Source organism: Lagopus muta, chromosome 1, assembly GCF_023343835.1.
Source record: "Lagopus muta isolate bLagMut1 chromosome 1, bLagMut1 primary, whole genome shotgun sequence".
Classification (NCBI taxonomy): domain Eukaryota; kingdom Metazoa; phylum Chordata; class Aves; order Galliformes; family Phasianidae; genus Lagopus; species Lagopus muta.
Window position 1 is genome coordinate 144,443,194 of NC_064433.1, and position 27,548 is coordinate 144,470,741.

At 38.6% G+C, this 27,548-nt stretch overlaps 1 protein-coding gene across 1 annotated transcript in view; it reads right to left on the reverse strand.

The window, feature by feature from the left end:
• The window catches only part of HS6ST3 (heparan sulfate 6-O-sulfotransferase 3), a 279,526-nt gene that overhangs the window by 244,222 nt on the left and 7,756 nt on the right, over positions 1-27,548 (reverse strand). The window lies entirely within an intron of this gene.

Here is a 27,548-nt window from a genome sequence, read left to right on the forward strand (position 1 = left end):
AAAACTTCAGAAAATATCAATAAGATATTTGCTTCCCAGGAGCACAGAGCTATTAAGTCATTCTGATTAGCAAATTTAATACATTCTCATCACCTCGAAAACCATTAGCCGCCAAAATATTTATGCACAAGCTGTTATAAAAGCCACTTTACTGAAACTAGATCATTTTACTCTTTAACAATGATAAATGAAGCAGATATCAGTATAAATGAAGAAAACAGCTTAAAAGATGAATAATTGCTAAGAGGAAAAGGAGGGAAAATCCTCATTGCTGATGATATAAATGAAGACCCCTTAATAGCCTAAGTTTTAAATGGCATAATTACTTACACAAAAGTTACTAACACAGTAAATCTGTATAAATAACTGCATGTTCTAGTGCTGATTCGCTAACACTTAGAGTCGTCAACACAATTACTAGCTGTTAAATAATGAGCTCTCATTTAAGCAACAAGTACAAATAAAAGAAAAATGCTCAGTCTTAAACTGGGCATATTTTTTCCTCCTTAACCACACCAGCCAGTTAACAAATACTGTTTCGACAAGGTATTGCTGCCTTGCAAAAATGGTGATGCCCCTCGGTTAGTCTGTGTACCTCACAACCAATTCTTATCCCATAGGCTATCTGCAATTGCTTTACCTACAGTATCCAAACCTTTCTTTGCTTCATAGTGTTTATGCCCCACACAAGATGAAGAGCATGGAACTTGTTTAGAAACACTGGTGTTTCCTTTCTGGTCATAAACTTCAAAAGCACCAGCACAAAAGCCACTGCTCAGTTCCATATCAAAGGCACATAGCTGCTTCCTACAGCAGTAGGAATATAATACATATAATCTGGCAGACAGTCATTAAGCAAAAAGTTTCTATTCCTACTACATGATAACTTTCTTTGCTTCACAGAACAAGTCTACATCTTAGATATTTCTTCCCGGATTTTACAAAGCATACTTGAGGATGCATCAAAATGCCTGAGCTGTCCAAAAATCTGCACAAAGCAAAGGGGAATAAACTCATTTCAAATTCATTTAAAATACTGGTTTTAACTAACTGATATGAAATGACATTCAAAATGATTAAAGCATATGCTGGAATCCAACACAACCAAAATCTGTTTTTAGAAAGCTTAAGCACTGTATTAAAAGGCACTACATGTCTTCTACTGTTGCATCTGTATATAGCACAGGTGGAACTACAAATTCACAAAGTGGTAACACAGTTTTGTCTGTAGCATCCTATCCTGCAGGAAGAAAGGAGCATTCCTTTTCCTTTCTATTTTATTCAAATAGTTTCACTTATTGCCTAGCTCCTTCATAATTAAGAATCTTACTGGGAGCAGCAGGAAAACTTTATGCACTTTCACAGGAAGAATGAATATCTCAAGGCTGACATGACAAAAGCAAACACATACACACACCCAGTAACTAAATACAAGAACACATAAGAACATACCCACACACTCTAAAAGGATCATAGAACGGCTTGGGTTGGAAGGGACCACAAGGATCATTAAGCTCCAACCCCACTGCGCAGGCAGGGCTGCCAACCTCCATATCTAATACTAGATCAGAATAACTAAGTACAAGAACATATAAAAAAAAAATGAATGTTATTTTTGTAAGTCTAACGTGGCAAAGAACAAAGCATTTAAAAACAATGCACTTGTAGCTTAGTATGGGACATAAACAGAGGAGGAATGCATACATGACAGACTCATCGCTAAAGATACACAGAAATGCACCCTACTTGTTAACTTTTTCCACACAGGTGAATGAGCAAAGGCTTGGTTTCATTCATTAATAAAAAGCATATGTACAGTTTTATGTCTTAGCATATTTCTATTTAATTTCACAGCCCTTTAATGAACACTGCATATTTTTTGCATCCAAGTGAACAGCACAGTTAATAAGAAAGTAATTTTACAGCAGCTTCTCAATTTAATCAATCCCTATCAGGTTCCAATATGGATGTAAAGACAAGATTCGTTATATTGCCTACTATCTCTGAAGTACAATTAAAACCTCATTTGCTGAAAAGCTCTTTGTGACATACATGCAATCCAGGACCTGATGAACACGCAATTAAACAAGTTAGACTTTCAGAATTGTAGAAAAACTCCATATGTTATGAAATGTATTTAATGTAAAAATAGCTTTCCAAAAAAGTCAAACATTGTGTCAGCATTTTCAATCAAACATCAAAAAGAACATCCAAACATCAGCGTACATCCAGCAACTGGAAGCCCTTTTGCTCAAGCAGCATTATCGTCTCCCTTTCCGGCCCACTCTGGTCAGCTGTTGGTAAATAATCTCTATCACTATCTAAACAAATACTTCACCTCCTACTTCCATGATTTGGACACACTCATCAAAATCTGCTTTTTTTTTTTAAGTAAACTAAAACCAGAAACAAGTTGAGGATTTTTGTGGTTTATGACATAATTTTCGTTATCAAAAGAATTAGACTTGGATTTCTACTTTGTTACTATCCCCATATTTCATCTTCTTTGAAATTGGATTATTTGTCCTATACGCAGGATATACAAAGGTCAACATTAAACACACAAAAATGTATTTCAGTGAGTCATCATCCACAAATGTATTATGAAAATAGAAGCCTGTGCACACAATGCCAGAATTCCTGTTAATCCTAAGTATCCTCAAAAAGCAACTATCAAGACAAATGATTTCCAAATGTGTGAGCCATTCCTACCCCTTAATTCTTTCTGACAGTACTGAAGGCTTCTTGGAGGGAAAAATCTAAGCTTTTTATAGGCCATTGAAGATTATAAATTCATAGAAAACTGAATGAAACTGAATTGTGTCGCAGTTTAAAATAAATATTATCTAAGAAAACAGAAAGAACTGACTGAAGAATAGGGAATGAACATATACATTCACATGTATACATACACACTACTTAGTTATTATGCAGCACACAGTAGATCTGTAAAAATCCTGACATCACAGTAATCTCGGAGAAAAACACATGAAAGATCTAATACAGAAAGACTGAAAAAACAATTAGAACAGTTTCCATAAAAAAAGAATAAAAGCAAGCAAGCACAATCCACTATCTTATTAAGAAGTTAAAAGCCTCTGTGGTGTATATGTAGATAGTTAATAGGTACCCGTCTGTACTCCACACAGAACAGGACAGTTGGTAAATTAAATGAATAAAAAGCCAACAAAATAAGTGGTAATAGTGAAAACCATTATGTGCTATATAAGACCTCTGAAACGATTGCCAAAGCTGGTCAATGTAGAAACTCAGAAGGCACTTATGGTAATGGATTTGTCACAATTAATAAAATCTAGGTGCCCAACTGCTCCTGGCAAAACAGAATTGAGGAAGAAAGATCATAATAATACTCTATACTGATTCTACAGACATTTTTTTAATTTTTTCTTCATTTTCTCTTAAAGCTCTGGCAGTGACGATAGCTAGTTAGCAGTCATTCAGACAAGGTAGCACATTTCATCCAGCATGGCAAACCTTATTTTCCATTATGCTTTTCAACATGTTAGAGTGAATCTTACTAGCAATGACGTAACTCCCAAAGACACGTAGACTGAGTTACACACATGATAATAAAAAGGCTCTCAAATTAGAAATACATCACTAAAAATTTAAGTCTGCCTTCCACATCACTGAATCACAGAATAATTTAGGTTGGATAGGACCTCTCGAAGTCACCTAGTTCAAACACCTGCTCAAAGCTAGTCTGATCAGATGGCTAAGGACTGTGTCATCTGCTCTGAGGCTTCCCCACCCACCCTGAAGACCCAGTGGGCAAAACCATGTCTGAGGCCACCTTAGCACTTGACTAACCCAGGACCAAGGCCTCTTCAGGTCCTTCCCCCATCCCAACCATCCCATGTCAGATCTTGTCCAACCATCCAGGGGCTACATCCACTTAGAAGCCCTATACACCCAACCCCACCAGCCACTCTGCATCCCATGCCTTTCAAGCACTGCTTTTCCTTTTCTCCACACTACGAGGACAAAACAGCTTTGCTATTCACTTCACTTGCACTTACCAGGGTCAGTCATCCCATGTTTCTTAGCACAACTTACGGGAACAGGGCAGATGTGAAATGTTTTCTCTAATAATGGACAGAAAGAAGGATCTGAATGCAGTGAGCAGGAGGCTCCTACCTTTTCTGACGCACATGAAAAGAGAGCCTTATTTGATGTCTTTCTCAAGGATCGCCTCGGAGGAGTATGGTTTTCTATTTCAAATATCAACTGCATTTAGACTTCAGTCTGGTAAGCTTCTTAGATCCTATATCTGAGTGGTAGGATTGGGTGGGTGGGGGAGATATGTGAGACAGAAGGAGCAGTAAGCAATAGAATTAAAACAGAAAATAAGGGTGAGGTAGAAACACAACATGGAAAAACAGAAGACAGTAAGAATAGGGACATAGAAAACCAGGGAATCCATTCTAGGAAGAGCAACCAGGGAAAAAAAAAAAAAAGGAGATGAAAAAAGGGACAGGTTTTTTTTTAAAGAAAAAAGAAGAAAAAGTAGAAGGAACAAAATCTTGGGCATAAAATAAATTAGACATTTTTGTAGTATCAATGCTGATTTACAATGCCACTCATTAAGCAATGTTCCAAACCCAATTTAATCTTCATATTCTCTGGAGTAAAGGAGTATAGCCTTCATTTTTTTCTTGATTTTGAGTTATTTCTTCTTGGTGAAGGAAGAAGTTAGTCAGAAACATTCAAGAACAAGAGATTTCTAGTGCTTTTTGACTCCTTAGTACTGTATACCTGGTGTTCTATATGCATGCTTCTCCCCTACTTGAAAATATCACTGTGAAACCTCCAAGCTGCAGACTGTGATGGAAAATGCTAAGACTCAGAGGTGCAATTTGGTATCAAATTTGATTTCAGTGTGATCTGAAGGTGAAAGCACGTAGGATATTTCTGCAGCTAACAAGCTCAACTGATTGTAACCCATGGCACTAATCAAGGAGGTACAAGAAGGAACCACTTCAGCCCTCCTAGCCCCAGTTGTTATCCTCACACTATTTCCCATCCTTTATATGTAACTGCATGCACAAAAAAACTTAAGTGAGATAGATAGTTCTCCAATTCATTTCACAGCTTTGGGAAAATGATAGCAGAGAGAGGAAGAGAAATGAGCATTGGCACAGGATGTGAAATGAGAGCTACGAGCTCTGGACTTCTTTTTGAGAAAATGCTAGTTTATCCTGGCTTGAAGTCTTCTGCTGTGATTTCACAACCATTTTAAATCAGCTCACAAGACTTATCTACATGAACACCTACAAGTCCCCCAGGACAAAGTTGTAATCATGTTTTACCACAACACAATTCCTTTTTAAAGATAAAATGGTAAATAAGACATTGTGTACCATATACCCAGCCCCATAATAACCCCTTCCTTGGTTTTAAAAATGAAGAGCTTCTCTTTGCACAATCACATTTCCAGAAACAGCTCTGAACAGGTAGTACAGTTAGATCATGGTTGGATTCGATCTTTAAGGTCTTTTCCAACTTGAGCAATTCTATGATTCTGTGAATAACTAAACGTGTGCTGGAAGTGAGGGCTTCTGTTTCTACAGGAGCCACGTGCATGGACAGCCAATCTCTTGGATTGGAAAGAGGAGAGAGAACCCGGATAAACCAAACCCATCTAGAACATGAAAACTACATAAATGAGGCATAGTGGATTAGGATGAGGAAGTATTACTTTTCATGAGGAAGTATTACTTTTCAGAAAGGGTGGTCAGGCACTGGAATGGACTGCCCAGGGAGGTGGTGGAGTCACCGAGCCTGGGGGTGTTCAAGGAAAGACTGGATGTTGTGTTGAGGGACATGGTTTAGTGGGAGCTGTTGGGAATAGGTGAACAGTTGGACTGGATGATCTTTTAGGTCTTTTCCAACCTTGGTGATTCTATGATTCTATGATTCTATGATTCTATGATTCTATGCATATTAGGCAGTTAAAAGTATAGTGGAGAAGATCAATGTCAGTGATGCTGCCCACCAAAGAACACAGCAATTGCCAAGCCAGTGTTAACTCAGATTTCTCACCCAGAGCGAGAAGCACCATTTGGACTAGTAAACTCAACAGGTCTGGTTTGTACAGAATCTGTGCCTTCTACATCACTTGCTATTCTGAAGTTGGCAAAGCTGAAGTTTTAGGGTAGCATCTAAGATACCATGCCTTGGTTTCAGCAAAGTCAAGAACACACTGATCTGAGAAAGCAAAAGACGTGCTTGCAGGTACCAGTCAGTACTTTAAAAGTTTCTCTGCACTGTAAAATCTAATCCCCCTACAGTCATCAAAAGCAACCATAGCTGTATAGCAACCAAGGAGTTATATTGGTCCTGCAACCAGCTGCAAGTTACTCAAACTCTTTATATTACCACAAAGCAAGACCCTGCTGTCACCCTTCTGCCCACTACATGGCTAAGGAGTTTGAACAAAGTGGTGGCTTCTCCTTTCCACACCACTCCCTCCTGGGTGTGCAAAGGACTGATGAACTAGCCCACCAACATTTCTTACAGCAAAAGGTAAACACAATGGAACTACAGCATTCCAACAGTTTTATTAAATCCTAGAACCCCAATACATGAAAACACCATTGGATAAAACTACAACAGCTTTTCCTGTGATGCGTGGTTCGCTACAGAACAAGTCAAACAATAAGATCTTCTCAAAAACTCCTGTAACAGCATCCTTAACCTTTCAAGTATCTGAATTAACACCTTGTAGGACTAAAGTATTAATTAAGCAACAGTTTGAAAAACATCAACAGTTTGAAAGATGTCAACTACTACAATAAACTATGGCTGTGGGCCTCAAGGGCTTCAATTAATCTTATTTTCTATATACTCATACATAACATTTATTTATGACATCCTTCAAATAAATGTCTGCTATGTTTCAATATCTTTCAGCAAAATATTTTTACATGACATATAATTATTTTCAGAAGATATCCATGGTGGATTCTGTGTAGATATTAATATATCTTACCAGAGGAAAAAGCTTTCCTATTCTGCTGTTAAGGGTGGTGTATTACTTCAAGTAATAAGTGTCAGAAAAATCCTTGATTTTCAAAGAAGCGCTTTTTGCAATGCTTAAATTCATACCACAAATACTTAACTATTTGTTTGACTGGAGGAAGTCAGAGGGGGGGGAGGAAAGTTAAGGGTGTTTTTTTATTATTATTATAAGTTAGATGGAGAGAAGTTTGGGGTTCATTTGTGAGGTTGTTTTAAATGAGAGCTAGAAACTAGCTATCACACATTTTGCATACATCACTAAATTGGATAACAGAGACACACAGGAGGCTGGTACATTCACACAAATAGATTTATGTAGCACAGGTGACTGTACATGTGAAAATCTCCAGGTAGTTCATCTTTGTGAATAAGTAAATATTGTAAAAACAAGTAGTTGCATGCCCAAAAGCCTCAGAGGCGGTCAGAGGCATCAAAAGAACTGTCCTAAGCAATATCTATAAACGGGTTACTCTTGAGGAATACAGTAAAAATTTTAAACTTAAGAAGTTTCCTATCCCAGACCTCTTCAATAGATGATCCCCACCAACTGCTCTCAAATTCAATCGTTCTGTGACAGGCACAGCCACTCAGATACAAATCACAGAATATCCCAGGATGGAAGGGACCCACAAGGATCATGGAGTCCAACTCCTGGCTCCACATAGGACCAACCAAAATTCAAACTCTGTGTCTGAGAGTGGTCTCCAAATGCTTCATGAACTACGGCAGGTAAAGTCAAGAAGAAAACTATATTGTGTACAGAAGGCTAAGAATACCAGAGTGTGGGCACTTGTTTGTATATGCTTCAATATTCATGTATCCAAAATGAAAATCAAAATATCAAAATAACACAGCCAATATGAAGCTCACACATAGCCACATCTCTCTGTTGTCTTCCTCCTTCAGTTACAGCTCAGATCAATTTTCTCCCAGGCAACGAGCAGGACACGGGGCAATGGCCGCAAGTTGTACCAGAGGAGGTTTAGGTTGGACATAAGGAAGAACTTTTTCTCTCAGAGAGTGGTCAGGCACTGCAATGGCTGCCCAGGGAGGTGGTGGAGTCGCCGTCCCTGGCAGTGTTCAAGAGGCGACTGGATGAGGAGCTGCGAGATGTGGTTTAGTGCTTGTGGTGGCAATGGTGATGAGGAGACGATTGGACTAGATGCTCTTATAGGTCGTTTCCAACCTTGTGATTCTATGATCCTATGAAAGCTGCTTCAGAGTTTGGTTACCTTTATAGCACTGGGTTTACAGAAGGACCAACATTATAGAATTTGAGTGGCTTCTATCTGCTTCAAGGTAGAAGAAAAGGCACCGACTGTCCATTTGTAACACTGGCAACCAGAATCAGCTTTTGCGTTCCACTGTTACAGCTAAAGACCAGCCAAGGTCTTTAGGTTAACATTAAGTACCACTTAACACATGGGTTGTGGTTTCACCAGGCAGCAGCTCAGCACCACACAGCCATTTGCTCATTGCTCAGGTAGGAAGAGGAAGAGAACCGGAAACAAAATGGAATTCGTGGGTTGAGACCAAAACTATTTCCTAAGACAGAAGAAGAGAATAGAGGGAAAAAAAATGCAATTCTAACAGTATATGTGTATTTCCTCAATGCAATTACTCACCACTTGCCCATCAGTGCTCTGCCAGCATCACAGTGTCTCATCCCACTAACTGCCTGTGGTTTTATACCCTTCCACACGGTGTCACATGGTACAGAATGACCTGGCCTCATTCTGACACCTCTGCCAGTCCTGCCCTGCCCCCATTTGTCTACTACAAACACCTACCTTATAAATCCAATTACCCAGATAGGTAATTTGCCCTTCTATGATTTTACACAAAGAATGTTAATCTCAAATGTTTTATATGCTGAAATTAAACTGTAAAACAACATTTAAGTTTAAAAATGATGACAGCAGTCAAAGAATGGTCTTTGCTGGTCTTACCAAAGATTCACAGATACAAGTTGGGCTACAGAGATGCAAAAGAAAACAATGCAAACATGGGCTGTGGATAACATTTCCTTCCCTGAAAATTCCATCAGCATCACCAGTTCTGTCACAGAAGCGCCTCAGGCACTTAAGAATGCCTTTGTGTTCAGTGGCTCTTGATTTTAGATGCTGGTTTCAAAAATAGTCAATTTTCTTCTGTTATGCTGAAGTCTTCATTCAAACTCCAGGAGGTGGAGGACACATTTGTAAGGAAGCTAAATGTTACTCCCGCTTAGATTCGCTCTTAGGGATGGAAAGCTTTCTTCTTTTTTGAAAGGTTATGATGACAGAAAAGTTCTTTCTACAATCAATGTTTGAAAATGTTGTTATCTAATGATAAGTCTTGTCATAATAATTTCATGATGATACTCCATGGGAATAATAAAATGTTACAAATACAAGTTGACTTGATGTTGTATGCAATTACTTACCATATTTCTATCAAGCAAGAAATAAACTACATGCTGTTAATAGTGCAATTCCTAATCAAACAAAGACAAGAGCTTCCTAATAACTGACAGAACGAAAGCACTCTTGCTGGTGAAGTATAAATCTAGGAAATATAACATCATCTTTAAAATGACAAAAGAGCTGGGAGATGAAGTTTTTGCATGAATTAGTATGACAACAGATTGCCATTCAAGCAAAACCAAGCCCTCAGAATAAGCATGCTTTGAAAAAGGCCATGGAAAGCACACTCTTTTTTTTGTACTCACACCTTCACTCTTACAGCATACTCACAGTAAATCTGTTTATTGCATCCTGACAGTCAACAAGTGGCTTAAACGTGACAAATGGTTGGAAAGCTAAGTGGTACGTACAGATTATAAAGAAGAGGAAGCTAGCAGAGTAATTTTTTCAAAACAAAATTTTGAAATATTAATTTGAACAGGACAGTGACTCACCATATTCAGCTCTGTTTGTTTGACTTGGAGAAAATGGATCAGTGTAGTATTTGGAAGCAAAGAAAAACCATGGAATTTAGTTTTTAATGGCTAAGCTAATGTATTTCAAAAATACACATTTAACAGCATCATGTAAATAAGAATTATTGTTCCAACATTCCAGAACACTTATGGGAACTAATCTTTCCCCCTTAGCATTTTTTTCTTAGTTACACCTGAGATATGGTGAAGATTCCCAAACATTTTGATTAAACTTTGGTTGCCAACAATGCACAAACATAGAACTTTCTAGTAATTCTTGGAAAACATCTATTTTGATCCAAATTACTTTGAGAAGAACAGTTCAACTAGAAGTAAACCTGCCACCACGCACGTAATCCATACAGAAAGCTACAGCCTACAGATCAGATATTTACACACAGAATCACAGAATCACAGAATCACCCGGGTTGGAAGGGACCCCATTTGCACTGGCTATTCATTTATTCTAACATTGATTATTTTCAGTCCCTTAAATAGTTAGCAACAACATTTTTAACATTATACAATAAAAGCTAGCAAAGAATATCTGAAAATTAAGTCTAGAACAACCGAATCCTACTTCTGATTTGAAAATGTAACTAGGAAAAAATTCTTGCAGTTCCAGGATATACATGTCTGTCAGTTTGGGTCCAGAGACCTTAAACACAACTTTCCTCTAGCCACTGAATTTCTCTCAGTGTCTTATTATTAGAAAAAAAAAAAACACTTATACATCATGGCTGACACCTATCATACCCCCTTATCATTTACTTTGTTAAGATTTGACCAACAAAATAGCATTTATCTTGCTTACTGTCTGTATGAAGTTTAGGGAATGTTTTGGAGAGGATGAGCAACAGACCAACAAAATAACACATAGACAGATGTAAAGGAAGTAGTGGAAGGGTAAAAATTCCTGTGAAACCAGTTTCTGTTTTATCAAGAAAAATGTTTGTACATATATATGGCTGCGTGTACTAGTTTTGGCTGGGGTGCAGTTCATGTTCATCATAGCAACGTTGCTATGTTTTGGATTTGTGATGAAAACTCTATTCTAACCAATGGAATGGTTGTTGTTGAACATCGCTTGCACAGCATCAACGCTTTCTCAGCTTCTCCTGCTGCCCTGCCAGCAAGGGGGCTGAGGGGCACACAGCCAGCAGAGCTGCCCTACACTGATCACAGGAATATTCCATACCATATTGCATCTTGTTCAATAGTGAAAATGGAAGAAAGAAGGAAGGCTTTGGGAAGGGGAGGGTGCTGTACGGGGTGGGATTCAAACATGGCATTTATCTTCCCAAGTAACTGTTACACATGATAAACTCCAGCTTTCCTGCAAATGGCAAAGCATCTGTCTTCCAATGGGATGTAGCAAATGGATGTTTCATTCTCCTTTCCTTTGCACACACAGCTTTCACTATTGTTATTAACATGGTCCTGCCTCAAGCCACAAATTCTTGCACATTTCACCTTTTCCAGTTATCTTCCCCATCCCACTGCAAGGGGAGTGAGCAAGCAGCTGTGTGGTGCTGAGCCGCCTACCAGCATTAACCCATAATAGCTTGCTTCACAAGAAATTTGAAATCCCTAAACTACGAAGTGAGAAATTTCACAGAGGGTGACATGGATATCATGAATTTGCCTTTTTTAAATAAGAGAATTTATGCAAACATGACAAAGCTTGAAAAATCAGAGAGCTGACAGAATCTAACAGTCCTCTCTAACGCATCTCGAATTCGAGAGCATTTCCAGATACTTTCAATTAAAATAAGGTTTCACTGAAACAAAGTAGCTAGGATTATACTGTGACTTGCTAGGGCACTTTCTTTGGTGGTTGGCACAGAGGCCTATCCCACTGAACATGCTGCCAGCATACCACCTCCCACTACCACTACACAGAATGTGCGCTAATCCTACCCCTGTATTTATGACCAACTATTCTTACGCCCCCACCACAAAGGCAGTGAATTTGATATATCATGGTTTCTTACCCTTTGATATGAAAGGGAGATGTAAACACATTTCTGTTTCCTATGTTTTTCCTGTAACTGTTGCTCCCAGCTCCACAGAAGCCAAAGCTAGCCCACACACTGTGCTCGCAATTAACTTCTTACCAGCTGCATGCTAGAAGTAGTAATCTGACTAGGGATTAAATCTAGATAAAGAAGTCTTGCTTAATTGTAAAACCAATGAGAAGTTTCTCTAAGTTTTCTAATATCAGAGTACTGCCAGCAAGTATTCCTGCATACACCTGGGTGTGACTCCGTGTGCACCTCCACTCCAAGAACATCCTTGCTGAGCTCCATAGAACCCTTGCCCTGCTCACTGATTAGGAAAGATCCACCCTAGGGATAAATCAGAGCTGAACTGGCCAAGAGGTCCTGAATCCACAATGTAAAGCTTTTCCCTCTCTTGCCTCCCTGTTTATAAGCTCTTTTCCTCATTCACCTTATCCTCCTTTTATCTCTTTCTGTCTGTAGTTTAATTGGAGTCTTTTTCAGACAAGACTGGATCTTTTCTTGCAAGCCTGAAACTACTGAGGCAATCAAACACAGAATCTTCAAAAGCCAGATGCTTGGGCAAGCTTGGCAGGTCTCCAAGTGTTTTTTTAACACTGCACTGTGTGCCAGCCTAGGCCAGAAGCTGCAAAGTAAGGGTCAAACACTACAGTGTTCTACCTTTTAATCTTTCATATTCTTGTGTTCTTCCTAACATATCTTTATCTCAAAAGACTGTTGATGTTTTTTTGTGAAGTACTCAAACACGACATCAATGAGTACCAGAAAAGTCCACCTGGAAGTACTGTAATAGGGACTTAATAGCCTATAGTAAACAGAGCCTGAGGCTCACTTTGCAGAACCAGGATAAGATAAAGTATTGATTAGTAGCCATGAAATTGAATACCATCTGTCCTTACTGAATGAGGCAGGACTGTGAGGAGGAGAAGAGCTGCACAGGTGAATAGGCAAGTGGAGGTTCAGTCATGCTGCCCAAATACAAGGGAGCAAATTAAAAATACACACACCACCTCAGTTATGGGATTCCTTAAGTGAAGTATCTGATGCCCATTTAAAAGAATCTGTGCTTGTACTTAGCCATGCCTTCTATCATCAAAATATATTAACAGTGAATTCAGAAACTTTTAAATCAGCTTGTATTATTCATTATATTACTGTGAAAGTAGGATACATTAAATACTGAGCAGCATATTAATCCATTTTATTTCTGACATGTTATACTCCGGTTTTAAAGATCCTCAAATGTAATTTGCAAGAAGAGTATGTTACTAGAGTTCTGTTTGAATGTCTTAGCCTTCAAGTAAGGTATAAGTGCAAACGTTCACGCTATCTCAATGATCAAGCAGTAATGAAAAACAAGGATTCTGCCTGAGGAACATTTTTGTACTTAAAGATGTGTACAAAACCAAAGTAAATGTGCCTGCATTTCTGCACAGAGACAGATGCAGCCTCTACTGGTAAAGCACAAGGTAAACTGATTTCAAAATGTTGAAGCATACAATATTGTTTCTTAAACTGTTTCTTTCCTTCTGGTTATTTTTGACATTCCCAAAATAATAAAAATAAATTAAAAAAAAAAAAAAAAAAAAAAAAAAAAAAAACAGCAGGAAATCTTAAAAAGACTTCCTAGTCTGATTTTTGTTCTTTGGTGCTACATTTTTGTCTGTCACTAAATTACAACACCTTAGATGTGTAATGTGTGTGACACTGAAATCATAAAATTTTAATATTATATGTATCTTACATGCAAAATAGAAACTAATACAGTCCTAGAAAATCCACCAAGGCAATTCTGGAGTACTGGAAAAGAATAATTATTCCTCTGCCTGCATACATTCATACTTCTGTGATATTTAAGTCCACTTTAAAAGTGGACTTGGACAGCTTGTTCAGTGGGCGTACAGGCAAAGATGCTTTTACTCACTCCAGTAATTCCTAGAAGACATCCAGGGTCAAGTAAGATTCAGTCTAAATGTAGACAAGTAGTTTGACTTCAAGCATTCTAAGGTAACTTCTCCCCCCACCAAACTCCAGTACTCTAAACTGTAAAGTTGCTCTAAAATACCATAGGTCACCTGAAAAATCCCCAACTGCATTTCATCTACCAACCAGCTTCAAGTACCTAGTGTACTAGAACCATCCAGTAGGGATAGGTTGAGTTCCCTTAGATGTTTGCAGTGAGGCACCCACCATCTCTGATCATTTTTCAAACTGTTTTTTTGTTTGTTTGTTTACAAAACACGTATTCTTCACAATATTACACATTTGGCTTAGACTTCATACAGGAGAGTCTTACTCCTGGCGTTTTATACAAATATTTATTTTCTATCAGTTTCTTCCTTCTCTTTTATTCATTTTGAAAAAATTTCAGTCTCATTCAATATATTGTTTCTTTTTTTATAACCTTTAAAATTACTGAAAACATGTCATTACCTAGTATCAGAACTGATTTACTTCCTGTTCTTTTCCATACATAATATCCAGCAACAGAGAACAGACAAAAAAGTGATTCGATAGCTGAGTGTTTACAAAACAGATCAAGCAAATTTTCTAGAATTGTCCCTAGCACAAAAACCATTATTGCTATTGTAAATCAACTAAAGCTTTGAGTAGCAGCTTGCAAACATCCCACTGCAAAATGAGGTGGTTTACACACTTTTCAGAAATCTTTTAAAATGTTAAAAGATTTCCTGTGGATTTGCAGCTACATCCTTCTAGAAGAACATATTTTTTACAAATGTTAGATTTTAAAAAAAGATTTAAAGCCTGAAATTACACATTGAAACAAACCACGTGCAATTTACAGCACTCCTGAGCAGACTATTATTGCACCTTTCAATGCAACAAAAAAGGACAAAGCTCTCTGACTGCTCATGGTGTTTGTTACTTACAGAAATTTCCTTGCTACAGGGAGGGCAGTCTACCTCTGTGATGTTTCTATATTCATAAAGATTGTTCTTGGTAGACACCAACTTTAGTTTGTGTCCACTCTCTCTTGTTCTGTCACTAGACACAACTGAAAGAAGCCTGGCTTCATCTTCTCTGCACCCTCTCTTCAAGTATTTATAGACACTATTGAGATCCATAGATATCGATGAGATTCCCCTCTCCTCTCCAAGGTGAGCAGTTCCATCTCTCTCAGCCTCTCCTAATAGGAGAGGTGCTCTGGTCCTTTGATCACCTTGGCAGCCTTCCTTTGGACTCCTGGCAGTATGATCCAGAACTGAATTCAGTACTCCAGGTGCAGCTTCACCAATGCTGAGCAGAGGGAAAGGACCACCTCTCTAGATCTGCTGGTGATACTCAAAATACTTTGTCTGAGGCAGCTCAGGATACAGTTAGCCTTCTTGGCAGCAAGGGCACATTGCTGACTCATGTTCAGTTTGGTATCCACAGGGATCCCTCAGATCCTTTTCCACCAGGCTCCTTTACAGCTGAGTGGCCCCCAGCACGCCTTGTCCTAGCACTGTCAGTCCCCAGATGCAAGACTTCACACGCCTCTACTTGTTGAAATTCCTGGACAGTCTGATCTAGCAGCTGGCAACCCTGCCCACAGAAGGGGGCTGCAACTAGATCATCTTTGAGGTCCTTCCAAACCCAAAAAATTCTAGGATTGATTCCACAATTCTCTTCAGCACACCTCTCAAGCCTGTTCCCTTGGATGACTGCACAGCCCTGTAATGAATCAACCCCTCAGTTATCCAAACGTTATCATGCTGTACAATAGCATGTACAAGCCAGTGAAGAGTGGGTCACTATTCACTTAAATGAGGTGCTAGCAGCAGCTCAACAGTCAGGCTACTAGCTGGTATAACAGTTAAATTACAACACAGAACTGTGCAAGCTTACAATTAGCTCATTACCCACTAGAAGAAGATTTCTCTCAAATCATCGGATCGATAAAGCGTAGGTTTGAAGAAGTTGCCCCTAAGCGATATCAGGTTCTAGGTTGAAAAGATAAAGCGACCCTTTCAGTGGTGTCACTGAAATTGTTGAGAGTTGCAAGAACAGAAGAATAAACAGATCTTGAATGTAAGAGGCAAATTATTTTGACTGACAAATTATTTTGGGGTCTTTGTATGAAGATTTCTACTAGAAGGTGAGTAAATTTAATGCCTTATCAAAGAAACTGAGTGACAGCAACCCTCTGCATTTCTTTGTTTCAGAAGAGTTTCCTCCCACTGGTATTACTGGTGAAGATCTCACAGGCAACTCTGAACCTTCACAGCATAAATTATAAATTCCTCTGGAACAAATGATGCTAGCTAAGTATGTGAGACAATATCAAACACAGATAAGTAAGTGGCAACAAGCCATAAAGTACTTAAGACTGCTCAGTGATTTGACCTCTGCATTAATTACTCTTTCTCAATAGCAACATGGGCATATGGAAAGACACAGATGAGCATTCCATCCTCTGAAATCAGATGCTGCTGACAAACCTTACTCACTGATACACGTAAGAAAGGAAACAAACAAACAAACAAACCATCCTGCTCTGAGGAACTGCTTCCTCTTTCATTTTTCCCCAACAGCCAGAAGATGTAAATACAGGATACATTATTTTACACAACTGCACAATGCACGTAACTGAATGGCAGAGGCACATGCAGCTTTTGCATAGATTAGGATGTAATAAAGTTTGTCTCCTCTAGACTTATCAGTTAATTGTAGATTTTATCAAAATTCCTTGAGCAGTTTAGAAGATAAATTATTGCAATCAGTGGAGGCATTAGACATTCAAACCATCAGGTATGAATGCAGATATGAAGTTTATTTCCATTCACATTAAATAAAAAGACTTTGCAATGCAATTATATCCTAGCTATTTACATCCAAATCAATCAGTAATGTTGCCTCACATATGTTACAGTGGAGAAAAAAAAAAAGAAAATAAAGCAAGGAATTTTTCATGTAAGTTCCTCACAAGGAAACCGTATACTGTCACTCCGGCTCTAGACCTGCTCTTGTTCCCTGCTTTTCTCTTCCCCTTGCAGGCAATTTAACTTAAAAAGAAACAGTACTAAACAACACAAGGAAAAAACCTCTGGAAATTTATCTTGTAGTCACATCAAAATACAAAAAGCTGTAGTAGGTGGATGTAACAGAGAATTACTTTGTCCCCTTGTCCCCACTCCATTCTGTACACTGTGAATAACCAGTCATCTTTACCTAACAGTGAAAATAATGATCTATTTTTATGTTAAACAGGGCCAAAAATCAGTCTTGACCTACTTTCAACAGAAAAAAAAAAAAAAAAGTACCAACACTGGTATGTTGTGATGTATAGAATATGTTGGAAGAGAGAAAAAAGATGATTTCTTCCCTACACATTGAGCAGTCTCAGGAAGGCAGAAAAGAAGCACGCAAGTGACAGAAAGGGAAAGTCAGCAAGGAAGGAAGCTTTGGAGCAGTTAGTGCTGACAGTGTTCTTGACAGCTTCCAAAAGCATGACTGCAATCAAGCCTCAGAAGGTGACTGAACAAGGAGATGGAAAATGCAGATTGCCTTAAGCTGAGCAACCACTGGGAGAGGGGAAAATGAGCTGGATTTGAAGGAAGAAGAAAAAAAGAAAGACTAAAGAAAAGCCAACACACTTGAATGGCACTTAAAGCAAGCAATAGATTTGTTTTCCAGCCTCGTAAATGATTCTCCCTCACTCTGAGGTTTTCATATATTTTTTTTAAATCCTGGTCAGATATATTATGCATTATCAGAAAGACTTCAGTTTCAGGGATTTCAAAGTTTGGTATGCTCAATATTAAAATGGAGATGGCAATGCACAGAGGAAATAATTCCACCAATATACACTGTCTGATTCAAGGTCCTAGAAGACTGTACAGCATTTCTGAAAAAGATCCCATCATTTCTTTAAAAAGCTTCATAGTTGAAGATTTAAAATTACAGTTTCAAGAGCCAGTGTATTTTATCTTAAAAGTGCCAAATGAAGGTAAAGGATTTCTTTGCTTTATACACCTTTAAGCATTTGCTTTATACATCTTTCTAAGCATTGCTATCATACATACGCTTGCTAACAGCTGTACCACTGAATAAAAAGCTGTCAGAATTTGCAGATTCAGAACTTCAGGTGAATAGGATTTTCCACGGCAGATGTATCTAAGCGCATCTTCTCACGTGCAAGTACTTTTCATGCCAACATCTCATCATGCCGAAAAAAAAAATGCATTTTCATTATGGAAGGGATTAAAAGGTGCATATACACACAGCTCACAGAAATTTCACTCTAAGTTTACTGTATTCCATAATGACTATTTCGATTTAGCAGGATTATAATCCATCTACTGCAATCCAAGTGCCTGCATAAAACTGAGTTTGAGTGCTACATGGGCAACCAGACCAATAAACTTGAAACTGATGTGACAAAGTATCTGTAAGGTGTGAAAGAATAACAATTGGTACTAACATGTCCTCTTTCTTCAGGAGTTTGCATTTATTTCAAAAAGTTTTGAGTAACAGCAGCGAAATCCTTGTAAACTATTTCTCTACCAATGATTCTCATAAGGAGTGCTGTCCTAAAAAGGAGTCTTCTTTGAATGCTCAAATCTTGGATAGTCAACTGCTAAGAGTTCTAGGATTTGCATTATTTTTGAAGTCAGGAAAAATACATTAAGCTCATCTACTGTGAGTTTAAAAAAAATAAAATTATGTGTTCCATGGATGGCAGTTCAATTTGGATATGAAAATGTAAAACAATTACAGCCAGTTTTCAAAACTCTTAAAACCTCCAGCTACTTCTATTCAACGTCACTGCTGAGCCACACATATACTTACAGGCTATACTAGACATTGACCCTACCCTTCTCCTGCTCCTCTTCACCACTCATTTTCAGATCTCAAAGTCTCTGTTTCTCAGCAATCCCAAAACCTTACTCTCTCTTCAACTCTGACTCCACACTCGCAATCAACTTCTGTTTAAAATACAGTGCATCCCATATTCTTTTTCTACCAATCTTCATTCATGCCCTCCTAAAACTATTGTCCTGTAGATGTTCTGCATTTAAACAAAAGCAGGAATTAATCAAAGTAAGCCTTCAACAATATCAGTCTCTGGTCACACAAAGCACCTAGAGCACGGATGTTCAACCTTTTGGCTTGCCTATGCTGCACTGAATGAAGAGGAATTTTCTTGGGCTGCATATAAGATAGATAATACAGTTAGTGTATGTAAGTAACAAAACTTTTCAATATTTTTATTAAAACAAAAAAGACAGCAATAAAAACTAAACTTATTTGACCTTGTTTTAGTGAAAAAAATGTGTGTGTTAACTTACTATCTTGTTATTTTACAAAATAACACAAGCCCAATTTTAATAATTAAATACAACGTACGAGTCTGTTTAATAACAAATATTACACGTTTTCAAAGGCACACACAAGTGGGTAGATTGAAATATTATCAGCAATCATTGCACTCTGCCAGGAAGCACAAGCACCTGTAACGTGTGGCACACACTGGTTGCCATTCAGCTGAGTGCATGTGGCAGACTCAAAAGGTGGAGTCAGCACTGCACCACTCTCTCCCCTCCACAGCATTCTGTTGTCATCTACATGGCTAGCAATCAAGCTACATGCAACAAATCCATGAAAAATATTACTAAGCATCACAATGTTAAAAAGTTTATAATCTTGTGGGGAAGCATTACTAGCTGTCCAGGGCCAGGGCTGTACACATATGACCTAGAGCATAACTTGTAATGATCTAGTGAGTAATGAATCAAGTGTATCATGTGGCTAGCAAAGCCATGTCATCCTATACTTCAGAGGCACTTGAGAGATGTGCCAGTGAAGAAGTAGATAACTTCCTTCTGCACAGACCATCTCTGCCATTCACTAAATTCTACCATTATATGCATCCAAAAGCCTAGAAGTGACTTGTCTACACCCTCCTGCTTGGAATTCTTGTTCCCATTTTCCACTTACCCACAAACCTGCATTTCATCATCCAGGTCATAACTATAGACCTTTAAAAAGCATTGATCCCCGTGTTACTTGTTCAGTGACACCACAAGTAACCAGCTACCACCTGGCCTTTTATGGTTGCTCACATCCACTTGGAGAGCAACAGTTCAGTTCGTCATATACCATATATCATATACCATCCAGTCCATTTCTCATTCATATTGCTCAAATGCCACTAGGGAAGAGCTTGATTTAGTCCTTGTTAAGATCAACCCACTGGTCTTCATAGCCAGTCCTCTCATTGCAGAAGACAGTGGGGTTGGTTCATCACAGCTTGCCACTCAACTTTGTACTGGCTGTTCCCAGTCCTCTTCTGGTTCTTCACATGGTTGGAAGTGGCTTCCAGGGAAATTTGCTCAGTCACCTTTCCAGGGATGGATACGAGACTGACTAACCTGCAGCTCTTTGAATCTTCTTTGCTGTCTTTCTTGAAGAGAAGTATGATGTTACCTCAAAGTTCATACTGCACAAGGAAAAACTTGGATTTTATAAGCATCACTGCACACTTACTAACTAAGAATGCCAACTGTCATTTTAGCAATGACTTACCTAATAAAGACCCACCACAAGTCCTCACAGTCAGCTTTTTCTTAACAATCCACAGCATCACTATCTTACCACTCATTTTCTTTCTGCATGATATCCCTTCTCTTTTGTCAGCATTTTAGAAAATAAAAAAGTGAACATACTAATAACAAAACACAGGAGGACTATTCCTACACCCAAGAAAAAACCTTCCTTCTTATTTGGTAGCAAGTAAGTGTCCCACACAGCCTTTGTCAAAAGAAAAAAAAAGAAGCCAACATAATCTTGTTGAATGCCCTTGGCAACTCAAGCAGACTACAATCACCAGACCTTCCTTGTAACATATTTTCTTCATCTTTTCAGAAATCCTCTCACATGACAACTGAGGCACAGTTTCATATTTCAAAAGTCACTTGGATCTCCCACTGTGCCATATTAGGTGAGTATAATTCCATTCCCTACAGTACTTTCTCCTAGTTTTCCCCTTGGCAGATGTCAAGCTTACTAGTAAGCAATAGGGCTCTTTTTAAAAACTACTTTCAAGTTTTCCAAATACCAAGCTTTAAGTAGAAAGTCACATCCACATGAAGTAGTTTGGTTGTTTAATTCTTGAGCTTCTTTAAATGCCATCTGGTTGTGGTAAGTGGTGCCTTTAAATACCATCTGGTTCTTGTCAAAAAAAATAAAACACACACCTTGTTCCATAATTGCCTCTACCAACTCTTCAATTTGAAGAAAGATCCAGAACTTCTTCAAAGCTCAAAGATGAATACAAATGCGAGTGGTAAAACTAACTTCCTGAGCTTTATTTCCAGATTACTGAAGGACAGATATCTATTAGCCCTATACATTTTCTAGCAGGTTTCACTTTCCAAGAGTATTTCAAAAAGTGCAATTTATACCTTCTGAAAGTTTTTCCTCAAACATCTTCCTTAGTTGCATTGCATTTTTACTATACCCTGCCAGAATTTATGATCCTTCCAACTTTGTTCTTGCAGACAAAATTTGACCTTTAAAAAACTGAACAGCTTTGTGTTCTACCTCCTGTTTATGCTGCTATGCCCACCTCAGTTTGATAGGTGCATGCATTTGCTTCAGGACTCCCATACAGCACCTTTGTAGTTCCCATGTCACTCACAAGGATTTTACTTTCATAAATTCTTTTCAATTTTTAAGTAATTTCTATTAAAAAAAAAAAAAAAAGAGATTTTCAGAGGGGAGAAAACATGTTTGTTCTTGTAAGAGTCATAAATATATTGTACAGAACAACTATTTATCACACATACTTTGAACCACATACTACACACGGTGATCAGAACTACAGAGCAAAAAACTTTCTCCCTGTTCAGGTTTGCTGACTAACTGCTCTATGTAATACTCATTAACTGCCTGGTACTTGAGTCTCCAATCAACCACAGCCACTACCACCATGCTGACTAGGGAGCAATACAACTGAGAAGCCAGAAGAGAATGAAAGGACTTCAAAGACAAAGAAGGAGAGGAGAATGACCAAATGATAAAGGCAGCTTCTGTGCATCTATATACCATGTTGCTCTTAGGGCTCCAGGTCTTGGAATTAAACATTTACCATTTTCCGTGAACTGCTGTTTTTCTTAACTTATAACTGCAGAAAGAAAGTCAGATAGTCAGCATGAATTCAAGAAGCATGAAGCAAAAAAAAAAAATTAAAAAATCTATTAAGAGATAAGAAAAAAGATGTAAACTCCTTAAATTTAGCTCTCAACTATTTGAGAGCAACACAGATTTGACCGAGACTGAAAAACCACTGCCCTGCCAGAACAGCTGCTGAAAATTCACTTGATAGAGCTCTGCATATTCCAGTGTTTTGATGCAAACACAGATGTACTATTTGGATTTCTTTTGCCTTTTGTCTCTGTTGTGAGATCACGTTTCCCTCTGTGTACCCCAGGACTATCTCCTACCCTACTTACAGATAACTTCTTCACTTCCTAACTTCCTAGTCTCATCAAACGACCACCTTTTTTTGCTGGGCTCCAGGGGCATTAGCAGTCTTCCTTCTTTCCTTCTGTGAGAGGGGGAAGAGCTGGGACTCATCAGCCTTCGTTCACCTGCTGGAAAGGTGAATGAATCTAGTGGCTATGAAGACTGCAATATACTATAAAGCCAGAAGAGAGGCAATATTTTGAAAAAAAGCTCTCCTAGAATCATAGAATTGCTCAGATTGGAAAAGATCTTAAAGATCATCAAGACCAACCACAACCTAACCATAGTACCCTAACTCTAACAACCCTCCAGTAAATCATGTCCCTGAGCACCACATCCAAATGGTTTTTAAACACATCCAGGGATGGTGACTCAACCACCCCCCTCAGGAGCCTATTCCAATGCTTAACAGCCCTTTCTGTAAAGAAGCTTTTCTTTACTCTATAGGGGTCACCCTATAGAGCAGAGATTTCAGTACTGCCGACCAACAGTTGACATTAGAGCACAATAACTATCAATACCAATCTTAAATACCTTCCTCTCCAAGACATCATGAAAGTAGAACGATGAAGCACACACCATAGAGACTACTTCCAATCATTTAATATTCTTCTCCTTAAATAAACTGAATACAAATCTAAGAGAAACAGTTATAAAAACTGAGTAGCAGCTTTAGGAAGCAGACAGAAACAGAGTTACAGAGAATATGTTTCAGGTAGAGAGAAGAGCAGTTATTTCTCCTTATCAGCTTTTGTGTACTGCTAGGAACAGAGAGAACAATAAAACAAAGAAGTTAGGGCAGATTAAAGTAGTAAATTCAGTTAGCCCTCATACATCTCAGACCAAAGAGCTAAAACTCCCAGAGCCCCATTGAACTTCAGCAGGTCAGAGAAGCTCAGAACTGAACAATTCAAGCCTGCAGTTTGCCAAACAAGCAAACAGAGACAAGTACCACTTCAGCCTGCTCATTGTACACACACAGCAAGCAAGTACACTGTGAACAAGAAAAGCACATAAGACAAAAGCAGAAGAGCAACCAAAATAGGGGGAGCAGCAATGTGTGAGAATGGGTAAAGACAGGCTGACAAGAAGTTAAATCACAAGTGTAAGACATAACCCTGGATAACACAGGAAACAGCAAGTCCTTCTCCTACAGGCGTGGGAGTACTAAAACATATAATTGTGGAAAAGGTATCTTTAGTACTCTATGTGCTTTTGAACTTTTCTCTTACCTACTGATACACAAGAAAATGAAAAGCCTCTGGTCATAGAGCTAAAATTTAGCTCCTGAAAGTACAGACTATTTTATTTAAAATATCAATGTAACCACAATAATGTGCGTACTATGAACACTTCCTAATTCATTTTATTTACTTTAAATATTTTCTTTGGAAAAATCTCATAACGGACTGAAATACAAACAATTGAGCATGAAACAAGAATGATAAACATTTACCATCCCAACTGATCTCCTAATCCAAGCTGCAGTTCTGTGTGGCTGCAGTTAAGCTTCTCAGTCAATCTGTTTGTCAGATGCCGTCCATCAGTTTTACTATTACTCTATACCAATGCCCAGCAGCCGTTTAGATGCTTGCTACTGACCCATATCACAATAGGATTCTTTGTCATATTGTCAGGTATTTGACAATTTAATCAAAAGAAAAAGAGATATACACTAATGTGAAATAATCTGCAGATGTCAGAGGCAGGGCTACAAAATAAGGCAGTGTGCATTTACATGCTCATTGACCTGCCAGCTTTAGAGTGCAGATGTAGGCGACAAGAGAACAAAGCAAAGACCTTGCTGAAAAAAATGACGCGTTACAGAGGACCAGAGCACTTTAAGAAAAAGCTACATTCAGTTAATCTACATGCTCTGCAGAGATACAAACAGGAGGAAACTCTTCACAGAATCATAGAATGGCCTGGGTTGAAAAGGACCACAATGATCATCTAGTTTCACCCTGCTATATGCAGGGTCACCAACCACCAGACCAGGCTGCTCAGAGCCACATCCAGCCTGGCCTTGAATGTCTCTGAGAATGGGGCCCCTGAATCATATAGTTTGGAAAAGACCCATAAGAACACTAAATCCAACCATCAACAAGCACTACCATGTCCACTACTAAACCATGTCCCTAAGCTCCTCAACCACACATCCAAAACATAAGTCAGAAAACAGGAAATTTCAGCTAGGTGAAAAGGCAAGCTCTTTCCTTCTACAGATGGTCAGACACTGCAAAACGTTGCTCAGAGACACTGTAGTTTCTCCACAGATTCAAACCCTGTGGATGAGGCCCAAAGCAACCTGCTCCAAGTTCTACTTCTGAGCAGAAGACTGGGCTCTATGGCTGCCAGAGATCCCATCCTACTGAAATAATTCTGCAATAAATAAAAGTAACTAGTAGCAAAGAAAAACAGAATAATTCACGAAGTTATTCTTCTCGTCTAAACCTTGTTAAATCAACAACAGAAAAGATACGGCTTGAACTTGACAAAGGCTCTTCTGCCTGGTTTTCAACAGTAAGAGAAGGTCACTCATGTTTGAAACCTCTTGGAAGCTAATGGTCCTAATCCCATAACTAAAACAGGAGGTCTAGTTAATGGATGAAAAAGTTACATTACAACTACACTATGTGGGATTTACAGTACAAGAGCTGAGAATGCCTAATTTAACATTTGGTTCTCTTACTAAAACACGTACCTGACTTGATGAGCCAGGTGGGAAGAGAGGGACAGTAGGGGATGTGGAAGTCTGTAGGACAGAAGCTCAAACTAGCTAGTTCTTAAAGTACTTCATTATATCTAGGTCTTTCTCTCCTAGTCAAGTATAGAAAAACAGAAGGTGAGCTCTAGACCATACACCAAGTTTTATTTGGAAGAAAAAAAAACTCACAAGCTTCCACATTACGTACCTGTGATCCCTCCTTGACCGGATTCTGTAGCAAGGATTCAGGCATCCCTGAACCTGTCTAGGTGGGAACTAGGGGAGCATACATCACTCTATTGTAAGAGCAGAGCAAGTCTGAGAGCTGCTTGTGAGACTGAAAGTGTACAAGTCCATGGGTCCAGATGACATGCATCCCAGGACGAGGTTGCTGAGCTGCTCTCCATCTTATTTAAACAGACATGGCTGTCAGGCAAAGTCTTCAGGGACTGGAAAAAGGGAACTATCGCTCCCATTTATAAGAAGGGGAAGAAGGAGGACCTGGGGAAGAGGCCAGTGGGAAAGAGAAGGCTGTGAGGAACTTCAGTGCAGCCTTTCAATATTTAAAAGGAGTTCATAAACATGAGGGAAATCAACTTCATACATGGGTATAAAGACAATGACAGGACAAGAGGGAATGGTTTTAAACTAAAGGAAGGGAGATTTAGATTAGATGTTAGGGAGAAGGTTTTTTTTTTTTAACTGAGAGAGTGATGAGGTGCCGGAACAGGCTGCCCAAAGAGGTCGTGGGTGTTCCACCTATGGAGGTGTTCAAGGATGGGGCCCTGGGCAATTTGATTTAGTACTGTCACAGAGGGCTTAGAATTTAATGATCCTTGAAGTCCTTTCCAACCCAAGCCATTCTACGACTCTGAAACAGTTTATGCTGTTCATACCATTTATGTCTAATAAAATGATTGGTGTCTTCTTCCTAAGTGTTGTCCCCCCATGTCATGGCCCTGAATCAGCACAACCAGTGAGCCTGATGTGAAGGGCTGGGCACTCAAAGACAGTTTTAGATTCATTTGACTACTGGCCCAGGACAGGAGAGAGCAGGATGCAGCAGGGTAAAGACAGTAGCTGTTCCTTGCTAAGGCAGATGGCCTGTTGCACATCTAAGTGCAGTGTTAGTGGCAATGTTTTACTATGCCTTTTTTTTTTTTTTTTCTCTCAAATATTCAGAAAAAAAATGAGCATTTCAGGTAGCTCTGTGTGAAGCCAAAAGTTGGACTTGGTGAGTTGGAAAGAACATACAAGGCTCAAGATATCCTATTATTTCTTCACCTTGCAAGACTGTAGCTGTATTTCTGCTCTCAGCCCTTCTCTGGTATCTTTCAGCCTTAGTCCTTATTTCATGCTCACAGTTGATTCCTATGCTCCTCTTTACTTCACCTCCTACTCTTAGGAATTTCTCAGCCAACACAATCAGTTGCTATTCCACTCATCCCCAAATTCTCAGCTGTAGTCTGTATGCAAATACATGGAAATGAAGTCAAGAATTGCAAATAGCTACTTTTGAGTGTGAAAATATACAAAGTGAGATATAAGTTTATTTGCCACTTAAACAAAAGCCAGTGCTAGAATAACAATAGAAATCTGTTACTTGGTTAAAGAAAAATGTACTCTTTTTCCTGCATTACTACCTCTGAAGTTTTATTCCACATGCATTTGAGCTTGCCTAAGTTCTAAAAATGGAAGTCTAAGACTCAGCAAGGTCTGTCCATTAATACTGTTACACCTCATATGAGAATGGGAAAAAAAATCTTTTGCAAACCTTAGTTCATTATAACCCCAGGAGTGATTAAGCTGATCATAACATTGAAAATTAAACTGTTTGTGTATCCTATATTTTAGTGCACGTGTGGTAAATCTACAATTTATTCATTACTGTCAATAAAAAAACCCATCCATCATCCTGGAGATATATTGCATATGTCTACCCATACTTTGTTTCTGTGAGAATTCCTGATGCTTTCTTGAACTATCAGAATGATGCAATTTGGATAAACTGGCATAAATAGGATGTTAGATACACCACAAGCCACTTTTACAACTGCCGCCATTGAAGAAAGTAGGGGCTCTTTCTCCTCAACTCAGTAACAGTGTTTTGTTTTATTGAATATTCCTTCCTTTGTTCAGTGGAGTTTGAATAACAATGCACAACACTTATACAGTCAACATGTGACACTATGTTGAGACGTCTACACCTTCCCTTTAGGAGGCTTTTATGATTCATTAGTTCTGGAGAAAACATCCAACCAATTTCTCGAATGATTTAACTCCTAAAGGCACTTAATCTGAATTGATCTACACGAGTTCAGCTTTTACGAGTGATCAGCTGACAGAGGAACAGCTCCATACTACCTACTACTATTTCTTACACAGTTTA